At 41.3% G+C, this 23,220-nt stretch overlaps 1 protein-coding gene across 1 annotated transcript in view; it reads right to left on the reverse strand.

The window, feature by feature from the left end:
* Positions 1-23,153, reverse strand: part of MAMLD1 (mastermind like domain containing 1) — a 349,693-nt gene extending 326,540 nt beyond the window's left edge. Inside the window, exon 1 of the mRNA XM_075132553.1 lies at positions 20,541-23,153. The gene's annotated coding sequence lies outside the window, so the exon portion shown is untranslated. The remainder of the gene's footprint in view (positions 1-20,540) is intronic.
* Positions 23,154-23,220: the final 67 nt, after the last annotated feature.

Raw genomic sequence — 23,220 nt, forward strand, 5'->3', positions numbered from 1 at the left:
AATTAGTAGGGGAAGCAAAAGTGGATGGGAATCTGGGAGGCAGCGACCATGAGTTGGTTGAGTTCAGGATCCTGACACAGGGAAGAAAGGTAAGCAGCAGGATACGGACCCTGGACTTCAGGAAAGCAGACTTCGACTCCCTCAGGGAACGGATGGCCAGGATCCCCTGGGGGACTAACTTGAAGGGGAAAGGAGTCCAGGAGAGCTGGCTGTATTTCAAGGAATCCCTGTTGAGGTTACAGGGACAAACCATCCCGATGAGTCGAAAGAATAGTAAATATGGCAGGCGACCAGCTTGGCTTAACGGTGAAATCCTAGCGGATCTTAAACATGAAAAAGAAGCTTACAAGAAGTGGAAGTTGGACATATGACCAGGGAAGAGTATAAAAATATTGCTCGGGCATGTAGGAATGATATCAGGAGGGCCAAATCGCACCTGGAGCTGCAGCTAGCGAGAGATGTTAAGAGTAACAAGAAGGGTTTCTTCAGGTATGTTGGCAACAAGAAGAAAGCCAAGGAAAGTGTGGGCCCCTTACTGAATGAGGGAGGCAACCTAGCGACAGAGGATGTGGAAAAGCTAATGTACTCAATGCTTTTTTTGCCTCTGTCTTCACTAACAAGGTCAGTTCCCAGACTGCTGCGCTGGGCATCACAACAACATGGGGAATAGATGGCCAGCCCTATGTGGAGAAAGAGGTGGTTAGGGACTATTTAGAAAAGCTGGACGTGCACAAGTCCATGGGGCCGGACGAGTTGCATCCAAGAGTGCAAAAGGAACTGGCGGCTGTGATTGCAGAGCCATTGGCCATTATCTTTGAAAACTCGTGGCGAACGGGGGAAGTCCCGGATGACTGGAAAAAGGCTAATGTTGTGCCAATCTTTAAAAAAGGGAAGAAGGAGGATCCTGGGAACTACAGGCCAGTCAGCCTCACCTCAGTCCCCGGAAAAATCATGGAGCAGGTCCTCAAAGAATCAATCCTGAAGCACTTACATGAGAGAAAGTGATCAGGAACAGTCAGCATGGATTCACCAAGGGAAGGTCATGCCTGACTAATCTAATCGCCTTCTATGATGAGATTACTGGTTCTGTGGATGAAGGGAAAGCAGTGGATGTATTGTATCTTGACTTTAGCAAAGCTTTTGACACGGTCTCCCACAGCATTCTTGTCAGCAAGTTAAGGAAGTATGGGCTGGATGAATGGACGATAAGGTGGGTAGAATGTTGGCTAGATTGTCGGGCTCAACGGGTAGTGATCAATGGCTCCATGTCTAGTTGGGAGCCGGTGTCAAGTGGAGTGCCCCAGGGTCGGTCCTGGGGCCGGTTTTGTTCAATATCTTCATAAGTGATCTGGAGATGGTGTGGATTGCACTCTCAGCAAATTTGCGGATGATACTAAACTGGGAGGAGTGGTAGATACGCTGGAGGGGAGGGATAGGATACAGAGGGACCTTGACAAATCGGAGGATTGGGCCAAAAGAAATCTGATGAGGTTCAATAAGTGCAGGGTCCTGCACTTAGGACGGAAGAACCCAATGCACAGCTACAGACTCGGGACCGAATGGCTAGGCAGCAGTTCTGCGGAAAAGGACCTAGGGGTGACAGTGGACGAGAAGCTGGATATGAGTCAGCAGTGTGCCCTTGTTGCCAAGAAGGCCAATGGCATTTTGGGATGTATAAGTAGGGGCATAGCGAGCAGATCGAGGGACGTGGTCGTCCCCCTCTATTCGACATTAGTGAGGCCTCATCTGGAGTACTGTGTCCAGTTTTGGGCCCCACACTACAAGAAGGATGTGGATAAATTGGAGAGAGTCCAGCGAAGGGCAACAAAAATGATTAGGGGTCTGGAACACATGACTTATGAGGAGAGGCTGAGGGAACTGGGATTGTTTAGTCTGCAGAAGAGAAGAATGAGGGGGGATTTGATAGCTGCTTTCAACTACCTGTTAGGTGGTTCCAGAGAGGATGGTTCTAGACTATTCTCAGTGGTGGAAGAGGACAGGACAAGGAGTAATGGTCTCAAGTTGCAGTGGGGGAGGTTTAGGTTGGATATTAGGAAAAACTTTTTCACTAAGAGGGTGGTGAAACACTGGAATGCGTTGCCTAGGGAGGTGGTGGAATCTCCTTCCTTAGAAGTTTTTAAGGTCGGGCTTGACAAAGCCCTGGCTGGGATGATTTAATTGGGGATTGGTCCTGCTTTTGAGCAGGGGGTTGGACTAGATGACCTCCTGAAGTCCCTTCCAACCCTGATATTCTATGATTCTATGACTGTTCCGTGAAGTTTGCTTAATTTTGCCATGACAACACTGTATCCATACTTACTGTGTAACTCTAAGCAAGCTTCTTAATCCAAAATATTCTAAGTTAAGCAAATAAAATAAAAGTGACCAGATTTTCAAATGTGATAAATATCTTCAGCTTTCATCACTGACTTCCAGTTGGACCACTGATAACTGTATAACTTTAAACACACAAGTTTTAAAATTCCAACCTCAATCTCTTTCTGCTCCATTTACCCATCTTTAAAATAAATGCAGTGATAAGTACCTACTTCTCAAAGATATTGTGAGACTTAATTAACGTTGCAAAGTGCACTGTGGTATCCTAAGTTGAAAGGTACTATATAAGTGCAAATTGTAATATTAACAAAAACAAAAAAGATAAAACCATTAAAGGAAAAACATAAAAGACAGAAACTTAGATTTAAAACTAGAAAAAGCTGTATGAATTTCTTAAAATATGAAATTCCATCAGAGAACGGTTGACTGCACAACTATTCAGTATCTTGTATAATAAAGATCTCTCTACTGACTAAACAAAGGTGATAATAATAAGAATGATGGAAAAGAAATTGTGGGAAGATTACTCATTATTATAAAGAAGGGCTAACATTATTCATGGATTAAACATAACACTAACGCTGGAATATACACATGAATCAATTCCCTTAAATAAGAGGAAATCAAACTTCTAATAACCCTAGGCTTCAAAAATAACATTTTCAGTCTTACAGGAAAGCAGTGGAATTGAAGAAACAACAGGATAATGTAAGGGAAATGGGAACACTGAAAACCTAAGAGTTGCAGGCAGCAATAGTATTAAGATAATTATTTTTTGTGGTGCTCAAATATAAATTTTATAGAAAACTTAAGAGCTACCATTACAGTCCAATACAGGCAGCTGAAATTCTAGATACCCACCTCAGCCCAATACCAAGTTTCTAATCAGCAAATTCTTGGTCAAAAAGTGAGACCTTTAACCAACCCATTCTAGATTTGTCTGTTCTCTTGAGCAGCCCTAGAGGTCCTCTTTATTTGGAAATAATCATCATGCTGGTCCTTCATATTATCATCATTATTATTATTATTAAACATTTATATGGGGTAGAATTTATCACACTCAAACAAGTTGGTGGGCCCACTGGGTAAAAATATGTTTGTACAATGTCTAATTGGCAGTCCCTGCCCAAAATATCGTACAGTCTGAAAGGCATGACATTAATGCAAATGTAAAAAGAAAAAAAAGGGGGGGGGGTAAGGGAAGGGAAGACAAGATAAAAATAATAGGATGCTTCAGAGTCGACTACCTAGGCAAAAATTCATAGCTAACTAGCAGCAGTAACCACAACTTGACACCTGCCTAGCTATTACCAAATGGCAGTTTTCTGTATGGAAGTGAGGAGTGGAATGGGGCTGAGCCAGCTTCTTTAGTCTTCCTCCTCACAAGCTCCCACCATTGTTATCCACTCCACCTTCTATTTAAAAAAATTAAATTAAAAACAAAAACTTATATCACCACCTCTCCTGCAGCTAAAAGGAACAACATGTGAGATTGCACTTTCTCCCTGTTCTTAGTTCCTGCAATGACTTCATAAACTGGAACCACAATAAATATTTGGAAGCAAAGTTGGCACATATGCAATGCATTTCTGACCAACAGAATGCTGATCCACAGCACCAAGTGACACCAAAATTTAGCTTCAGCAGAATATCCTCTTTCAGGAAATGGATTACAACTTACAGAACAATGTTTTATAAAAACAGAGAGGGAAAGTAACTTGGTAAGAGTTTGCTTTGCTAGGCAATCATATAAATCAGATCTCTTTGAGAAAGACCATTAAAAGAGCAGTAAAGCTATGTGCTGCCACAAAAGGGACCCTGAATTTGATGCTGAGCAAGCGTTCTCTGTCCATGACAAGTGATGCCTAGGTACATCACAGAGGCAGTAGGCTGTCTCTGGGCTGAGTCTGGGTTGTCATTTTTCAAAAAGCGCAACCAAGTTCTTGAGCACTGATATCACTCCACTGATGCCCTTCACAGTATTCTCCTTAGGACCCAATTCTCTTCTCTTGTTCTGTTTAACTATGTTGATTTCAATGGAGTTACTCCTCCTTTATATATCTGAACTGACATAAATATCACTACTTATTACACATTATTGATCTGGTCCTCTCAGAAACACTAAGTACAAAGAAACAGACTACAGAATGAGGAAAAGAAGCAAAAAGAAGCCGCCACCACCATTTTGCTGAGTTAATGGGAAACTTGCATTGACTTTACGAAAACACTACCGAAATGTCCTTCTTTTTAAAGGTAAAACCTGATTATTCTCTCTCTTTCACTGGGCCTTTCAGCTGGTGACTCTTCAGTATTCTTTTGAGGCTTTGGAAATGTCATCAGTCAACAACCTTTTCTGAAGGCCAAAACTATAACAGGGTTCAGAAAAGAACTAGGTAAGTTCATAGAGGATAGGTCCATCAATGGCTATTAGCCAGGATAGGCAAGGATGCAACACCATGCTCAGAGTGTCCCTAGTCTCTATTTGCCAGAAGCTGGGAATGGTCAATAGGGGATGGATCGTTCAGAGATTGCCTGACCTATTCATTCCATCTGAAGCAACTGGCATCGGCCACTGTCAGAAGACAGCATACTGGGCTAGAGAGACTGTTGGTCTAACCCAATGCGGACATTCTTATGTTCTTATCATTTAGAGTTTTCATCATGCTGATTCTGCAATAGATGGTGCAACAGGAAGAAAACTGCACCCACGTGGTAAAATCAATGACAATCCACACACTATCAATTTTAGGACTGGAGCCTTGTTGATAGAATCATAGAATCATAGAATATCAGGGTTGGAAGGGACCTCTGAAGGTCATCTAGTCCAACCCCCTGCTCGAAGCAGGACCAATTCCCAGTTAAATCATCCCAGCCAGGGCTTTGTCAAGCCTGACCTTAAAAACCTCTAAGGAAGGAGATTCTACCACCTCCCTAGGTAACGCATTCCAGTGTTTCACCACCCTCTTAGTGAAAAAGTTTTTCCTAATATCCAATCTAAACCTCCCCCACTGCAAGTTGAGACCATTACTCCTCGTTCTGTCATCTGCTATCATTGAGAACAGTCTAGAGCCATCCTCTTTGGAACCCCCTTTCAGGTAGTTGAAAGCAGCTATCAAATCCCCCCTCATTCTTCTCTTCTGCAGGCTAAACAATCCCAGCTCCCTCAGCCTCTCCTCATAAGTCATGTGTTCCAGACCCCTAATCATTTTTGTTGCCCTTCGCTGGACTCTCTCCAATTTATCCACATCCTTCTTGTAGTGTGGGGCCCAAAACTGGACACAGTACTCCAGATGAGGCCTCACCAATGTCGAATAGAGGGGAACGATCACGTCCCTCGATCTGCTCGCTATGCCCCTACTTATACATCCCAAAATGCCATTGGCCTTCTTGGCAACAAGGGCATACTGCTGACTCATATCCAGCTTCTCGTCCACTGTCACCCCTAGGTCCTTTTCCGCAGAACTGCTGCCTAGCCATTCGGTCCCTAGTCTGTAGCGGTGCATTGGATTCTTCCATCCTAAGTGCAGGACCCTGCACTTATCCTTATTGAACCTCATCAGATTTCTTTTGGCCCAATCCTCCAATTTGTCTAGGTCCTTCTGTATCCTATCCCTCCCCTCCAGCGTATCTACCACTCCTCCCAGTTTAGTATCATCCGCAAATTTGCTGAGAGTGCAATCCACACCATCCGCCAGATCATTTATGAAGATATTGAACAAAACCGGCCCCAGGACCGACCCTTGGGGCACTTCACTTGATATCGGCTGCCAACTAGACATGGAGCCATTGATCACTACCCGTTGAGCCCGACAATCTAGCCAGCTTTCTACCCACCTTATAGTGCATTCATCCAGCCCATACTTCCTTAACTTGCTGACAAGAATACTGTGGGAGACCGTGTCAAAAGCTTTGCTAAAGTCAAGAAACAATACATCCACTGCTTTCCCTTCATCCACAGAACCAGTAATCTCATCATAAAAGGCAATTAGATTAGTCAGGCATGACCTTCCCTTGGTGAATCCATGCTGGCTGTTCCTGATCACTTTCCTCTCATGTAAGTGCTTCAGGATTGATTCTTTGAGGACCTGCTCCATGATTTTTCCGGGGACTGAGGTGAGGCTGACTGGCCTGTAGTTCCCAGGATCCTCCTTCTTCCCTTTTTTAAAGATTGGCACAACATTAGCCTTTTTCCAGTCATCCGGGACTTCCCCCGTTCGCCACGAGTTTTCAAAGATAATGGCCAATGGCTCTGCAATCACAGCCGCCAATTCCTTCAGCACTCTTGGATGCAACTCGTCCGGCCCCATGGACTTGTGCACGTCCAGCTTTTCTAAATAGTCCCTAACCACCTCTATCTCCACAGAGGGCTGGCCATCTCTTCCCCATTTTGTGATGCCCAGCGCAGCAGTCTGGGAACTGACCTTGTTAGTGAAGACAGAGGCAAAAAAAGCATTGAGTACATTAGCTTTTTCCACATCCTCTGTCACTAGGTTGCCTCCCTCATTCAGTAAGGGGCCCACACTTTCCTTGGCTTTCTTCTTGTTGCCAACATACCTGAAGAAACCCTTCTTGTTACTCTTGACATCTCTTGCTAGCTGCAGCTCCAAGTGCGATTTGGCCCTCCTGATATCATTCCTACATGCCCGAGCAATATTTTTATACTCTTCCCTGGTCATATGTCCAACCTTCCACTTCTTGTAAGCTTCTTTTTCATGTTTAAGATCCGCTAGGATTTCACCATTAAGCCAAGCTGCTCGTCTGCCATATTTACTATTCTTTCGACTCATCGGGATGGTTTGTCCCTGTAACCTCAACAGGGATTCCTTGAAATACAGCCAGCTCTCCTGGACTCCTTTCCCCTTCAAGTTAGTCCCCCAGGGGATCCTGGCCATCCGTTCCCTGAGGGAGTCGAAGTCTGCTTTCCTGAAGTCCAGGGTCCGTATCCTGCTGCTTACCTTTCTTCCCTGTGTCAGGATCCTGAACTCAACCAACTCATGGTCGCTGCCTCCCAGATTCCCATCCACTTTTGCTTCCCCCACTAATTCTACCCGGTTTGTGAGCAGAAGGTCAAGAAAAGCGCCCCCCCCAGTTGGCTCCTCTAGCACTTGCGCCAGGAAATTGTCCCCTACGCTTTCCTGGATTGTCTATGCACCGCTGTATTGCTCTCCCAGCAGATATCAGGAAAATTAAAGTCACCCATGAGAATCAGGGCATGCGATCTAGTAGCTTCCGTGAGCTGCCGGAAGAAAGCCTCATCTACCTCATCCCCCTGGTCCGGAGGTCTATAGCAGACTCCCACCACTACATCACTCTTGTTGCACACACTTCTAAACTTAATCCAGAGACACTCAGGTTTTTCTACAGTTTCGTTTATTGTTATTTATCGTTAATGATGTTTATTTCATTACTGGTTCCTTGCTTCCATTTTGGAATAATATTTTTACATGGCAAAAACCGACAACGTTTCATGGGAAACTTTTCTGTTGCATTCAGGTTATGTTTTTGAGCACTGATACGACTCCATTGGGGCGTTTTACAGTAGATATCTCTAGGACCCATTTCTGATTTCTTGTTCTGGTTAACAGTGTGGAGTTACTCCTTATTTACCATGTAAGTGTATCTGAGATCACAATCAGGCCCCTAATGTGTTTGCAATCTTTAGGTGTCATGTAAGATCCACTTTTGAGTAGTTCAGTAATGTTCACAGAACCAAATTATCTAACAATTTTCTATTATAGGGACTACAAAGAATATCCCTTGCCAGGGCTGCACCTTGAAATGATGGGAAGGCTTCTGAGTTACAGTGACCCTGCTATGCCAGCAGGAGTTTAACTCCTGGTAAGGCTACCCTAGCTGGACAGGTCAAAGGTAGGGACAAGACTAAAATCAGTCCATTGTTGGGGAAGATCAGACTCCTTAATACTGGTAGGCAGCTATTCTAGGAGAAAACATACTCGGTATCCAAATGGGGGCTGTCCAGCTAGCCAGTCATGGCAAATGGACTTTGGTGGAGCAGCCATTTTCTACTTCAGTCTCCCGTGGTGGTTGCAAACAAGCTTTGGCACCGCTGCACAGCCCAGGCAATGTTAACCTGGCATGTTTAAGGAGATGTGAAGGACTTGTTGACTCCCATTCTTGGTGGGTCTAGGAGGGAGGAGTATCACACACTCCTGGCATTGGAAACAAGCTCACGAGAGGGGCACTGATGAGGATTTGCACACAGGGGCTTGGGGAAAATCAACAGCTCAGTGAGAGATTCAGGAGCAGTAGCAACGTTGGTAAGTACTGAAAGCACGGTCAGATTGGTTGTGATACAGGACTTCGAGAGGGGACCTGGGAGTGAGGAACTGATGTTTCTTGCTAGTACAGCAGGACCTGAAGTAGGCTGTAAATTTTCCAGGATTGTCAGCATTTATGCTTTGTTGGTTCGGTTTGATAAATCTATGGCCTGTTATTTGCCAGACTCTATTATGGAGTCAGTGACCTCCTTCCTGTGTGCCCATGGTAATGTAAAAATATTACATTGGCTAAATTGTTGTTTTATATAAGAGACCTAATTGCTTTCTTTTAAACTGAGTTAACTGATTCTTAATTCTAATGAAGCTATGTAACGTATTGTACAAAGACCATGTTCTGATGACCAGCATTTCTAACCTAGTTGGCCATCATCAGCTCTAGGTCTGATTTCACAACTAAAAAAGTTGCTTGTTTGAGAAATTTGAGAAGTGGCCTCTTGGTGATTAACAGAAAGAATGCAGAGGGTGAGAAGTGATTGAGAATATGTTTGCATTACTCAGCACAGCTGCCAGTAGCTAGTTGTGACTTGATCCGAAAGCATACAGTTCTTGTTCTGTGGGTCATGGTGCCACCTAGGGGAATGCTGAAGAGAACTAAGAAAAGACAGAAAGGGAAAAGTCAGTGGGGTGGAAAAGAATTTGGCCCTGGTTTATATAAATACAAAAAAATGCTTAATAAATATCAAGGTTTGGAGGAAAACAAAAACACAAAAGGAAGGAAACTCTGAGCTAAGATCTCAGCCCTACACCTCTGTGCTTTGGCACTGTGATATAGGGGGTCTTTTATGAGATAAAGTCAATGTCGGGGATGCAAGTCCTCAACACATAATGTTCTTTCTTCGATAGTTAAAATAATGTTAAAGTTCCTGGGTAAGGATTTTTTGGTTTTCATTTCTGTTTGTTGATGGTACTAAAATGAAACATTTCTATCATAGTGAACACTTTGCACAAGGAATGCCTATTAAAATACAAGGTATTACAATAAAAGTGTAAACCAAAGCTATGTAAACACCTGGTATTACCTACCTGGTTATCTTTCAATGTGTGCACAGATATAGTTGGTGAGGAAAATCACAGTGCATTTGCTAAGGAGGAACTATCACCTCTGCGATAGTGCAGAGTACTATGCATCCATGTACTTGATGCATCTCTGAGGATGAAAGGGAATAAAAGTAAGAAATGAGATGATGTACTTTAAATACATTGTGAAGTTTTAATATAATTATATAAGAAAAAATCATATGTTCAGCAAAATTAAAAGAGGAGTATAAACCACTAAGTTAAACAGAAGCTCTCTCTCTATATATATATATGATTGCCAAAAGAAGCAAAACAGAAAGAAATGAGAGATTCACTTAAATCTACCACAGAGTGTCGAGAGACTTAATCATGGTATAGCAATCCACTCAAGCCACCAGAATTAAACAATCCATCAGGAATAAGCTTAACGTTTATAAATGTGTCAGATTATCAGTAAAAATGCAACTCAAACTATTAATAAAATATGGGTAAATCTCTTTTATAAAGTCCTATTTTATTTCAAAGCTTTTTAGATGTTGAAGAGTAAAATAAGCAGCCCTTATCCGTTACAAGCCATATCATCTGAAAGGTAGCTTTTCCTGAGCTGTTTAACAATGTCATTCTCTATAGCCTATCTTAGCGCTGCCTTTAACAACAGAGAACATGCTGAACCTTCCAACATTCTAGAGAAGGAACCAGCTAGTACAGGACTGACCACAGAAAAGTGGCATGTTCCTTTCAGAAAAGAGGGAAAGCTTGCGAGTTTCCCACTTAAGTCAGTAGAGGTAACATCTGTACTTCCACTTTGTTGAAAAGTTGTACTTGTTGTGAGGATTAAAAGTAACACTTAGGTTATGCAAGAACATGTACGGCCAGTTTGAAAATATATGAATCCAAGTCACCTGAGCCTAGTGGCCTTTTTTCCGCTGTAATCCTTGTCAGGTATCTCTTTTCACAATTAGTTCAAATGTGCTGAGGCAATTCAAAAATTTTCGTTCATTAGAGGTCTTCTGTTGGGACTGGATAAAAAGGTGCTGATGCAATTCTAGTAGAAGTCAGTGGGGAACCCCAATATTATAGAGAGTTTCATATGGAGTAGATGTTATTAAGAAAATACACTTGGGCATTCATATTACAGCTATATACAGAAGTTATTAGAAGCTTTACAGTAATTAGAAATGGCTCCACCTGAAGTCTTAATACTCCTTGTCATACCTTGCAGTGCAAGACAGCTGAAGAAGGGTAAAATAATTAAGAATTGGGATGGAGGGCATCAATCAGATGGGGTAAGAATATTCCCTTCATGGCAGGAGTCCAGATAAATTCAAAAAATAAGTTTTCAATATTTTAGAGGTCACCAACTCTGGCTGTGGATCCATGGCCAGGCAGGGGAGTTAATCCAGCCTTATCTTTAAAAATATTTTATGCAGCTGCAGACTGCATTGAGAGTTGCCTGTGGAATAGGACCTAATAATCAGCAGGGAAAGAAGAGCTCATTACCATGAGCTCTCCTTCCTCTGCAGATTACCTCAGCATGAAGCCACCTATATCAACCAAAAAAGATTGCTACTAAGAGCTACACAAGTTGTTTCTAAATAAACTTGCTAGGTTTGCAGCCTGTATCTATGACCTTCCTATGACTTTTCAAAATGCAGAGAACAAGATTAATCTCAGTGTAATCGCACCCTAAAAGTACAGGAATTAACCTCTGAGCAGATAACGTAACTCACTAGCTGTACCATTTTTACTTCTGTGTTAGTGAAACATACAAGGTCTCAAAAACAGGCGTTACTGATCAATAAAGTTACACTCTCAGATATTTCCTTGTTTATATCGATACATTATCTCACTTCATGGCTTTCACTGGTCTTTCTAAAACTAGAAGTATTGTAGATGAGCTGCCATTTAGATTCTCAATATCTAAAAATAGTTGGTCCACTGAGAGTCATCCATCCTGTAAATCCTATTTTTTCTATTATGAATATCAACTGTTTTTGTTAGTTTTAGTTTTTGGAATTGTCTTATAATCGGGGAAAGGACTAAAGAACCCCTTGGGATGTTACCTTCTCATGGGGAGTAGCAGTTTAGGTAGCTAATAAAACAGCAGGAGGGAATTTCAGAAAATGTTTAACCTTTCCCTTTCTGGGCTACACAGGCCTTGCCTGAGGGCATCATTCCTAGAACTACTGAAAGATTTACTGACTGGGCACAGAGTCTGTTTTTAATTTTCTTTCATTACATTCACAAAAATATATATGAGTGCAGGTATAGTCGTTGCTGTAAAGGGTGCAGTCAGATCCTTATCTGGCGTTAGTTGCCTTTCTACCAGGACTCTAGTGATAGTGTCTGAGAACTGGAGCTTGTCAAAATTTTTCATCCAAAACTCTTTATCAACAAAAAGATTCAGTGACACTCAGTTAATTCATGTCAGTTTTGCCAAATTATTTGTGTAAAAAAGAAATCTGAAAGTTCAAACATTTGTTCTGATGTTTTCTAAATGAAACATTTTGATTTTTTGATTCAAAAAATTTCAAAATTTCCTTCGAGTTTATATATAACAAATAAATAAAACCTTAAAAACACCCTTGAAATCAAAACAAAATGTTTCATGTTGAACTAAACATTTTGTTTGAGAAAGCAAAATTTTTTCCAGCTTTTTGGTTTGCTGAGAAGTTTCAGTTTCGGCTCGACCCAAAACTATTTTGTTTCAATTTTTTGGAATTGTAGGTAAACTGAACAATCAGTTATTTTCGCAGCTCTACGGAGAACACTGAACTCTGCTGTGTTAAGCAGTGCCTCATAAAATACATAGGTTTGGAAGGACTTGATTTTTATTGGTAAGTTCTAGTAAACATCAATTTCACCTTACCCACACAAACCAATGAAAAAATATTTCTATCAAAATTTACAGATAGGCAAAGTGAGAAAAATGCTGCTTGAAAACTTATTAGAGTTCAATTTAATGATATTTATTTTGTATATTTTGACAATTTAACTTTTTGAATTTTAATGTCTACTCTGCTGTCATTAAATAATTGTCTGCCCAACATTTGTCTGACCTGACCATAATTTCCCACAGCTGTGAAATTGATATTATCTATTCAAATTATTTTTAAAAAATTGAATTCTACTAATATATTAATGGACTTTAATGCTCATCCACACATAACGAAGATAGTCATAGCTACAGGAGGTAGAGAAATTTGCCTGTCAGATATGCTTAGACCAAGACAGATGCACAGAGTCAATCATAACATCAGCACTAGCAAAGCTTTGTCATCAGAACCTGGCATTACTGCTAGTCACAGACCAATATTAGTCTGTTTTCCCACATGACAGAAGCAGGCAACCAGGAACTTGAGGGAACTTTTTGAATCCAGAGGATATAGTGCAGGTTGTCCAGAAACTGGCACATGATATCAATGATATCACAGTAATGTTACAAGGAAAGAAGGCATCACCTGAGGAGGACACACATCCAGGTTACTCTAAGATAAATGAGGATGCTGCCATGGAGCCCATTATTTGTAAAGATGTGCAGGAAAGAACACACGACTGAAGTAGACGTTCATTACCTTGGTACACTCAGCTCTAAAGACCTTTCCGATGTTGCTTTCTTTGTCATAGCTGGACCCTCTCCTTACCTGGTGATACCATCATCACCAATGCTGAATTTCCTCCCCGGCGCACTGCATGTGCCAACATGGCTGGATAAACAGTTTACGCCACCCACAGCTGAAGACAGACCAAAGAGGGCATGCGTCTAGACATATGTTCCACTGTCTTATGAGATGTGCACACACTTCTTGAAAATGATTGGCTTCCAAGGCCATCCTACAAGCTGGAAATAGTGTCAGAAAGGGGACACCGAGGTTTCTACTACAAGAGTAGGCCCAAACTCAACTGGCCTCCTAAATGCTGATCTTTTATTTAACCAATCTTTTTTCTCTCCCTACTTGCCTGCCTCTTCCTTACAGCTGCCCACATCTGCAAAGCAAGTTTTTAAAAGGTGTGTGTGAAAGTACTTCCAGAACAAAATTTAATATTTGTTATGTATTTGTGCTCAAGTACATGAACTTAAAATTCACTTTCAGCAGACATTCCTGTAAGTAAGACTCAACTTCTTGAATATCAGAAGAAAACTGACAGAACAGGGGCCCAAGTCCAGACAAAGCAAATTAAATTTATTTTTAAACTGGGGCAAATATTCCAGATTTTTTTTTTTGAAGAATTCACCCAGATCTAATATCTATTTGCCCTTGTTCAGGATGGAACATCACTGATGGACAGTGTATCTTGTCTTGAATTATTAAGCTAATTCTGAATCACAAACAAGAATTTATTACACACTGACAGAATGTTGGTGTTCAAATGACATAACCCACATTAATACTGAGGGACACACTGTGGAGCTTTCCAGTGGAAATTCATCTAGACAGAATATAGGGAAATTATAATATATAGAATGTGTTAATTCTATTAATTAAATTAGAAAGAAATACTAGTAAATTAATATTAACTATCTTAAGGCTGCAAAAGGAAGTATATTCTCAGTTAAATGGAATGCAAAAATGCTAAGGCTTCCACTATGCCTTAATTCAAAATATTACTTATTTGAAAAAAATGCACAGCACAACTCCTCCCACTCATCATATTAATATGCACATGGACATATATGCTGGTCATTAGCTATTGTGCAAATACATTGAAACCTGTATTAGAGATAATTTATTAGATAATCAACTTATACTAGGAGACCTCCCTGAAGCACTCTCAACACATTTTCAATAGGAATTTACCCGCACGCAGAAACAACTTCTCTAATGATAGATTGCAGAAAAGGAGTCTTCCAATGTAATAGACATTTACTGTAAGCAGCCTGGCAGCTCAGGGTGATACTGACTACTTGTTACAATAGAACTTTTGATCAGGATAATAATGTCGGTGATTTTCTGAACAGTCAAACATTCTGATAATGTTTGCTCTGCAGCAACTAAATGTGGAAATGTTAGGATCATTCACAGAAATGAAAGACACTGACTAAAATGCTTATAGAACAGTCCTTAGTTTCTCATAAAATATGTGATTTAAAGAAATATCGTTCTGTGTGACCAAGTTTAGTTTTTAATTAAAGCACTTTTTACTACTGTAATTTTCCTTTATCTGTATATAAAAATCATGTGAAACTGTATAAACAGTTTGAACTGAGGTTTAGTATATAACATAATATTACTTAATAGATCTGGCTTTTTTAAGTTCAATTTCATTCCACTTTTTCTAGAAGACCATTTACTATCTAGAATCCTACACATCAACTCCTTTAAGCAACTGATTTTTTTTAATTAGTCCCCAGAACAGGTACTTAAGACAGGTTTCATTATACAAAAAGTTCTGGAATTTTTTAATTGATGCTATTTATCGGATTAGCCTAAACTCCTTTGAAGCAAGTACAAGCTTTAGCAAAGCTTTTGACACGGTCTCCCACAGTATTCTTGTCAGCAAGTTAAGGAAGTATGGGCTGGATGAATGCACTACAAGGTGGGTAGAAAGCTGGCTAGATTGTCAGGCTCAACGGGTAGTGATCAATGGCTCCATGTCTAGTTGGCAGCCGGTATCAAGTGGTGTGCCCCAAGGGTCGGTCCTGGGGCCGGTTTTGTTCAATATCTTCATAAATGATCTGGAGGATGGTGTGGATTGCACTCTCAGCAAATTTGCGGATGATACTAAACTGGGAGGAGTGGTAGATACGCTGGAGGGGAGGGATAGGATACAGAAGGACCTAGACAAATTGGAGGATTGGGCCAAAAGAAATCTGATGAGGTTCAATAAGGATAAGTGCAGGGTCCTGCACTTAGGACGGAAGAACCCAATGCACAGCTACAGACTAGGGACCGAATGGCTAGGCAGCAGTTCTGCGGAAAAGGACCTAGGGGTGACAGTGGACGAGAAGCTGGATATGAGTCAGCAGTGTGCCCTTGTTGCCAAGAAGGCCAATGGCATTTTGGGATGTATAAGTAGGGGCATAGCGAGCAGATCGAGGGACGTGATCGTTCCCCTCTATTCGACATTGGTGAGGCCTCATCTGGAGTACTGTGTCCAGTTTTGGGCCCCACACTTCAAGAAGGATGTGGATAAATTGGAGAGAGTCCAGCGAAGGGCAACAAAAATGATTAGGGGTCTGGAACATATGAGTTATGAGGAGAGGCTGAGGGAGCTGGGATTGTTTAGCCTGCAGAAGAGAAGAATGAGGGGGGATTTGATAGCTGTTTTCAACTACCTGAAAGGGGGTTCCAAAGAGGATGGCTCTAGACTGTTCTCAATGGTATCAGATGACAGAACGAGGAGTAATGGTCTCAAGTTACAGTGGGGGAGGTTTAGATTGGATATTAGGAAAAACTTTTTCACTAAGAGGGTAGTGAAACACTGGAATGCGTTACCTAGGGAGGTGGTAGAATCTCCTTCCTTAGAGGTTTTTAAGGTCAGGCTTGACAAAGCCCTGGCTGGGATGATTTAACTGGGAATTGGTCCTGCTTTGAGCAGGGGGTTGGACTAGATGACCTTCTGGGGTCCCTTCCAACCCTTATATTCTATGATTCTATGATTCTATGATTAAGATATCTCTTATTGATGAAATCAGAGTTACTGGCAAGCTGAGTATATCAGATGACACCTTCCTCAATTCTGGAAATTGTGATTGTTTTATACATTAAATGAGCAGAATGTAGAAGATAGAGTTAGATGTGCTTGACTGCAAGATTTAGGATTAAAATTTAATGATAGTATCTTGTGACAGCTGTGTAGAGCAGCAGGCCCTCCATCTCCCTGGACTCGTCCCTTCAGTACACGGATGAGGATGCCAAACTTGATGGAGTAAACTCTTTTTCTTCCATAACTAAGAGTTTTACAAATAAATTTTTGATACAGGCCAAAGTGCCTTTACTGTAGCTAATGTGAAATGGAGCATAGACATGGAGGAAGGCCTGGCAGAGAAGTAACAAAAGAGCTAGAAGCATACAATAAAGGCAGGCATACCACAAACCCTGAAGGTTTCCCCACCTCTCCAATGCTCCAGTTCAGGAAAACATCACTATTCCAGACAAGCACTTCAACTTGGAGCACTTGAAGTCAATGAACTTTAAGCATATGTTTAAATGCTCTCCTGAACTGTGGCCCAAAGCCGGGGGTAAATTTTGAAACCGGGACTGTTGAAAATTTTACCCAGTATCATTAAAAATGTCACACATGCAATTAATAAGTCAACTGTGCTCCTCTGGCACAAGTTAACTTTCAACAATAAGAATAAAGCTTAAGTGTTCAGGAGACAACTTTCTCCAAAGGTGATCCGAAACTGTGGAATGTACTCCCCCAGGAACTAAGGACCATCACAAACCTTACCACCTGCCACTCCAAGGTGAAAACGCATTTCTTTGACCTGCCTTCTCTAATATAAACACACTAATAGCTAAAAGCCCATGCTTTCGCACGGGTGTAATTCATAAAGTCTTGTATATAAAAAGAGCTAAAAATGGCTCAGAACTTAAAAAATGGATGGTAACAGATAGTGAATCCTGCAACTGGTGAAATTCTATTCAGAGAGAGCTCTCAACCATGATTGTAGCTGCTTCCATCGCTTCACACGGACTCAACAGACACTACAGCTTCAAAATGACAGTGACAATCCTGGAATCTTATTATATAGATAGCAACAGGTATATTTACATTAAAAACCCCACCCTACAAAAAGAAAACATGCCACTGTACATTCATTTTCCTCTCAGGAAAGGATAAGGGAACAGAACACATGACAAGATGTTAGTCATATTGCTTAATGCACTACTGGAAAGTGCTCAGATACTACAGTGATGAGCATTGCATGGTAAATAAACCTATACAGAACAGAATTTGACTTTTTACAGTTATCTCAGTTGAGCTCCCAGATAATGCTGTGATTGCAGCTTTGGAAATGTGATTATTAAATAATACTATCAGTTGTTAAGATGTCACAATTACCTCCTGTTCTAAACACAGGAAAATAACTATGGTCTCTCAGATACCAATATGATGAAACTGCTTGTGTATACTAAATATTTAATGGTTATCACTGTGTAAAACGCATTTCGTAGGGTTTTTTTAAAAAAAAAATCTTTGATTTATTAACAAGTGAAAATCCAATTTTGACCTCAGATACATGGGCACATATTGCTGTGTATCTTGACCCACTTCTGAAATCAGATGTATACTGTAACATAGTGTTGAGTGGCTTGACCTGATTTTCACCTCAGCTATCCTAGCATGTATTGTTATGTACTGAATAATGTAAAATCAGCGACTGAGCAGGTCTGACAAGAAACACAACAATACTTGCCTATCTAACTGAGATCAGAATTGAGTCCGAATAAATCATACATCAGGCATAGTTTTAGCTCCACACAAAGCAGTAACACATTCTATAATGGGGACTATATGGTTATTTTTACCTTCTCCCATAACATTAGAATAAGGAGACACTTGAAATTAAATGGAAATAAATTTAGAGCCAATAAAATTAAATATACCTCTTTACACAGTGTATAGGTCAACTTGTGGAATTCACTGTTGCAGTAGGTCATCAAGACAAATACCGTACCATGATTTACATAGGATTAGCTAATATAATTATCTTTACCAACACTAGTAGCCATGCTGGCCAAAATAATGATACAGATTCTCAGACCTCAAGCTCCTGGATATAATCTGATCATCTGTCAGCATCAGGAAGAATTTCCTCACTTGTATACAGCATTGTACAATTAAGCCCTAAGAAGATTTATGCATTTGCTTAAATTCAAACACTGAATAGTCATACTGAAGCCAATGTGACTACTCTCAGTGCATAAAAGTAAAGCATAATAAGTAACATAAATTTTTGCAGGCTCAGGGTATTAGGTAGGTGCTGGGTGTTTGTTTTTGTTTGTTTGTTTTTCTTCCAATGAATCATCCAGTATTGACCCATAGAAAAGAGGTTTCTGGACTAGATTAGCTAAATATGATATATCTCATATGACCATTCTACATAACGTTTATTCACCTTATATGGCAATAACCACATCTGTATTTAAAATGCATTTAATTTTTTTTTATTTCAATGAGAGTTCGACGACTAATTCCCTGTGGAGTCTTTAAAAATCTCCCCCTAGATCATGAAACAAGGCATTATATTTATACAATTAAACACAAATGATATTGGACCAAATCCTGCAATAAGTTACATGCATGTAAATCCAAACATTCTTTCATATAACAGAGAGAGGAATTTGGCCTCACGTATGTAGCAGTTACTGCAGTGGAAAAATAGCAGAAATAACAAAAGCAAAAGCAATAAAGGAATAGATTCATAGATATTAAGGTCAGAAGGGACCATTATCATCATCTAGTCAGACCTCCTGCACAATGCAGTGCACAGAATCTCACCCACCCACTCCTGCAATAAAACCTCTCACCTATGACTGAGCTATTGAAGTCCTCAAATCATGGTTTAAAGACTTTAAGGAGCAGAGAATCCTCCAGCAAGTGATCCGTGCCCCATGCTACAGAGGAAGGTGAAAAACCCCCAGGGCCTCTTCCAATCTGCCCAGGAGGAAAATTCCTTCCCCACCCCAAATATGGCGATCAGCTGAACCCTGAGCGTGTGGGCAAGATTCACCAGCCAGATACTCAGGAAAGAATTATCTATAGTAACTCAGATCCCACCCCATCTAACATCCCATCACAGGCCATTGGGCCTATTTACCATGAATAGTTAAAGATCAATTAACTGCCAAAATCATGTTATCCCACCATACCATCTCCTCCATAAACTTATCGAGTTTAATCTTTTGCCCCCACTGCTTCCCTTGGAAGGCTATTCCAGAACTTCACTCTTCTGATGGTGAGAAATCTTTGTCTAATTTCAAGTCTAAACTTCCCGATGGCCAGTTTATATCCATTTGTTCTTGTGTCCCCATTGGTACCAAGCTTAAATAATCCCTCTCCCTCTCTGGTATTTATCCCTCTGATATATTTATAAAGAGCAATCATATCTCCCCTCAACCTTCTTTTGGTTAGGCTAAACAAGCCAAGCTCCTTGAGTCTCCTTTCATAAGGCAGAAAAGGAGTACCTGTGGCACCTTAGAGACTTTATGCATCCGATGAAGTGAGCTGTAGCTCACAAAAGCTTATGCTCAAATAAATTTGTTAGTCTCTAAGGTGCCACAAGTACCCCTTTTCTTTTTGTGAATACAGACTAACACAGCTGCTACTCTGAAACCTTTCATAAGACAGGTTTTCCATTTCTCAGATCACCCTTCTCTGTACCTGCTCCAGTTTGAATTCATCCTTCTTAAACATGGGAGACCTTGCAACTGTATACAGATTCAACAGGTCTTTGCTCTAATCACACAGATCTAATAAGACTGAAATTAAAGAACATTTAAAATAAAAAAACCCTAAATAATCACAATTACATTAAATTTGTCACTTATTTTCTCTTGTCATTACAGCATTGTAAAAAGGAATTGCATGACCCTATACGGCATACTGTGGAGAACATTAGAAATATTGCAGTAGGAGAGATACGGGAAAACAGTAAGAACCCCAGAAAATAGTAGCAAGGATAATAAATAGCTTCAGCAGCTAAAATTGTGGGGAGAGGTTAAGACTAGGGTTATTTTCATTAGAATATTAGCGATTCAGTGGAGGTCTATAGTGAAGGCAGCTGCCACAAAACTACACGAACAACTTACACCCAAAAAGCAAGAGGGCACAATCTATTCCTCCCAGATCAGTTTACAGCCCACAACACTCATTTAATTTAAGAAGCCTTCATCCACAAACACAAATGTCCACAGGAAAATGTCTTTTTGGTCTTACCTTTTGCTGTCTGGAACCTCGATGACTTTCTGGGTGACAGTTTCTTCAGATAATTGAAGAAGTAGCCCATTTTTCTTCTGATTTCTAGAAAATCAGCTTTCCTTCTCCATCTTTGAGTCCCCATAATTTGAAAAGTTACTTTGAAACTTCCAGTGTCCCAAATTAGGTCTTGAAATTTGGGAGCATGGGGAAATACCTTCACTACTGTAGTAAGGAGTTGCAAGTGTGGAGAGAAGGTGATACCAAGGTGATATCATCATCACTGGAGCAGCAGGTCTTTCTCCTTAACTCACCTTTCTATCTTTTCTTTCTGTCTGATTTCTCTCTTTCATGCTTTTTTTCCCTTTTCTAATTCTGCTTGCAGTCATTAATTTTTGCCTACTAGCCACTTTTTCCTCATCCCTTTCCTCTTCCTTTGTCTAGGCTCCAGGTGTAAAGAGCTTGCATAGGGAAACTGACTAGGATTATTTAGTTTCCATCTGCACCTACCCTTCTAACCCTAGATCTAGCTGCACAGGGAAACTCACTACCCCTTTATTAATTTCCCTTTTTATATGAAGCAGGGAGGAACTGGACTAATTCTAAACTCTTTATATAGGGAGATCATTTTCACTCTCTCACCACTTTCAGCACCATGTACTCGCTCAAGAAGATCTTGTTAATTTTACTTTTGCTGTTCAGTTCCCCTGTGAAAATGAGCAGCAGGGCAACCATTTTGATACATGTCTAAGGCATGTAACTTAAAATAATACATATGGTCAACTATAATAGTAAAATATGTGCTGAATACCCCAGTTAAACAGAACAAAAATGGCATGCCATATATTTGTTATTTAAACCTGTCCTCTCCCCCGCCCCGCTTTGGGTCACTGCCTTCCTTTCTATGTGACATCCCAAAGAGACCTCAAAGTCATAACTGGACCACAATGGAGCTTACAGGGATAACAGAAATCTCTCCTTACCGATTTCCAAATTTTTTATTATCACTGGAAATGCAAGAGGGTATAAAGTAAAAATTCACTTTAAAAAGTATAAAAACGGGCAATACTATACATCAGGATCTCCCTTGCAGACTCCTATGGCGTGGAGCCCAGTATGTACTGGGGTATGCTTTAGAAAAGCTGTTGGCCACAGAGGGAAACATAAACACTGTACTTTTCTAATTGCAACTGTGCCAAGTTATCCTATGCCACTTACTAACAATTATTTGTTAATTATCAGTTCACCTTCAAATCCCCAGTGCAACACTATCCCTTCAACGTGGCAGTGGGGCACATGCCAGGCAAATACAATGAAATGGCAGAACAAATAAGATAAAATTCACTGAACCGAAAAGCTATTTTCACTGAACCGAAAAGCTATAGTTATTTTCTTACTATTTCTTCCCCTTTGTCTGTTTCGAGGTCTGCCCTTAGGTCCTCCTCTCTCTTTTCCTCTTCCTCCGGCTTCCTCTACCTTTTTTCATCCTCCTTGATCTCACCTCTTCTACCTTTGCACCTTCTACTAGATCTCTTTGACTCTCCTGAAAGCATATTTTACTTTCTGTCTACTTTGAGCTGCTGCTCCCTACAGACCTTTCTCTCTCTACCCCAAAAATCAGTGGACCGTTCGCAGGGAAGGATGGGGAAGATGCTGCTTGGCTGGCAACAGTCTGACTCACTCTCATCCTGCTCTATTTACTGAACTTTTCAAATTGTAAGATGGTCTCTACACTTTTTTCCCCCCCTTAAAATTGCCCATGGTTGCAAACACCAGTGCAGTTCTGCAATGGTGAAGGAGCTAGCATAGACCATCTGCCAGCATTTTAACCAGAGCAGGAAATGGTTAAAGCACCAGAAACTACCAGAAGACAATTTACAGTAATGAGCCCACTGTTAATAGTACCAGTGGAGCTCCACCACTGGTAGCAATAGTGGGGCATTTTAAGGGACAAAATTTAGTGTAGAGAAGGCCTCAGGTGCTCAAAGTGGCTGCAGCCTGCAGAGCAGGCAGGCAGAAGAGAGGCAAAACCCGCTGATTCACAAGGGAACTGGCCAGCAACCATTAATACAGTACAGTAACAAGGAGCAGTGTACATTTCAAACCAGTCTAGTGCCAAATAAACATCAACCCCTGATGCTCAGATTTTACAGAGCAGGAGTGATTCGGGGTGAAATATTTGATAGTAAGGATCAATACTTGTCTGTTTTGATCTAACGCTAAACCCCACAGTATCTGGGGGCAGAAACACGCCCCAGCACCCAGAGGGGCCCCCTGCTATTACCTAAGACCACCCTATGCCAGCTAGTGCCCTGCAAGGCAACAACCCCACAGCCCTGCAGGGCTACCCCAGCTTGCTGCCTTCATCCTCCCTGCCCCCCAGGAAAGAGCCGGGGCCCGGAGCCGGCGAGGGGACCCAAGGAAGGCAGCCGGCTAGCAAGCTGGTGTCAGGGGAAGGCGAGGCACCCGGGGTCCCCGCTCAGGGCAGGTCACCGCCCCCGGCAAGAGCGATGGAGACGAGCGGGTGTTAAGGCAGCAAAGGGGGGCCCTGAACTCGGCAACCCCCAGCACCCCCCTGGCTTCTCTTCCCGCTGTCACTAAACCCCCCGCGGGCAGCGGCCTGGGCTGAGGGGCGTCGGGCCCCCCGCTCAGCTCCCCGTTCCCCTCAGGGCAAGGCCAAGCAGCGCACCGGCCCCGCCCC

The sequence above is a fragment of the Caretta caretta genome, chromosome 9 (assembly GCF_965140235.1).
Source record: "Caretta caretta isolate rCarCar2 chromosome 9, rCarCar1.hap1, whole genome shotgun sequence".
NCBI lineage: Eukaryota > Metazoa > Chordata > Testudines > Cheloniidae > Caretta > Caretta caretta.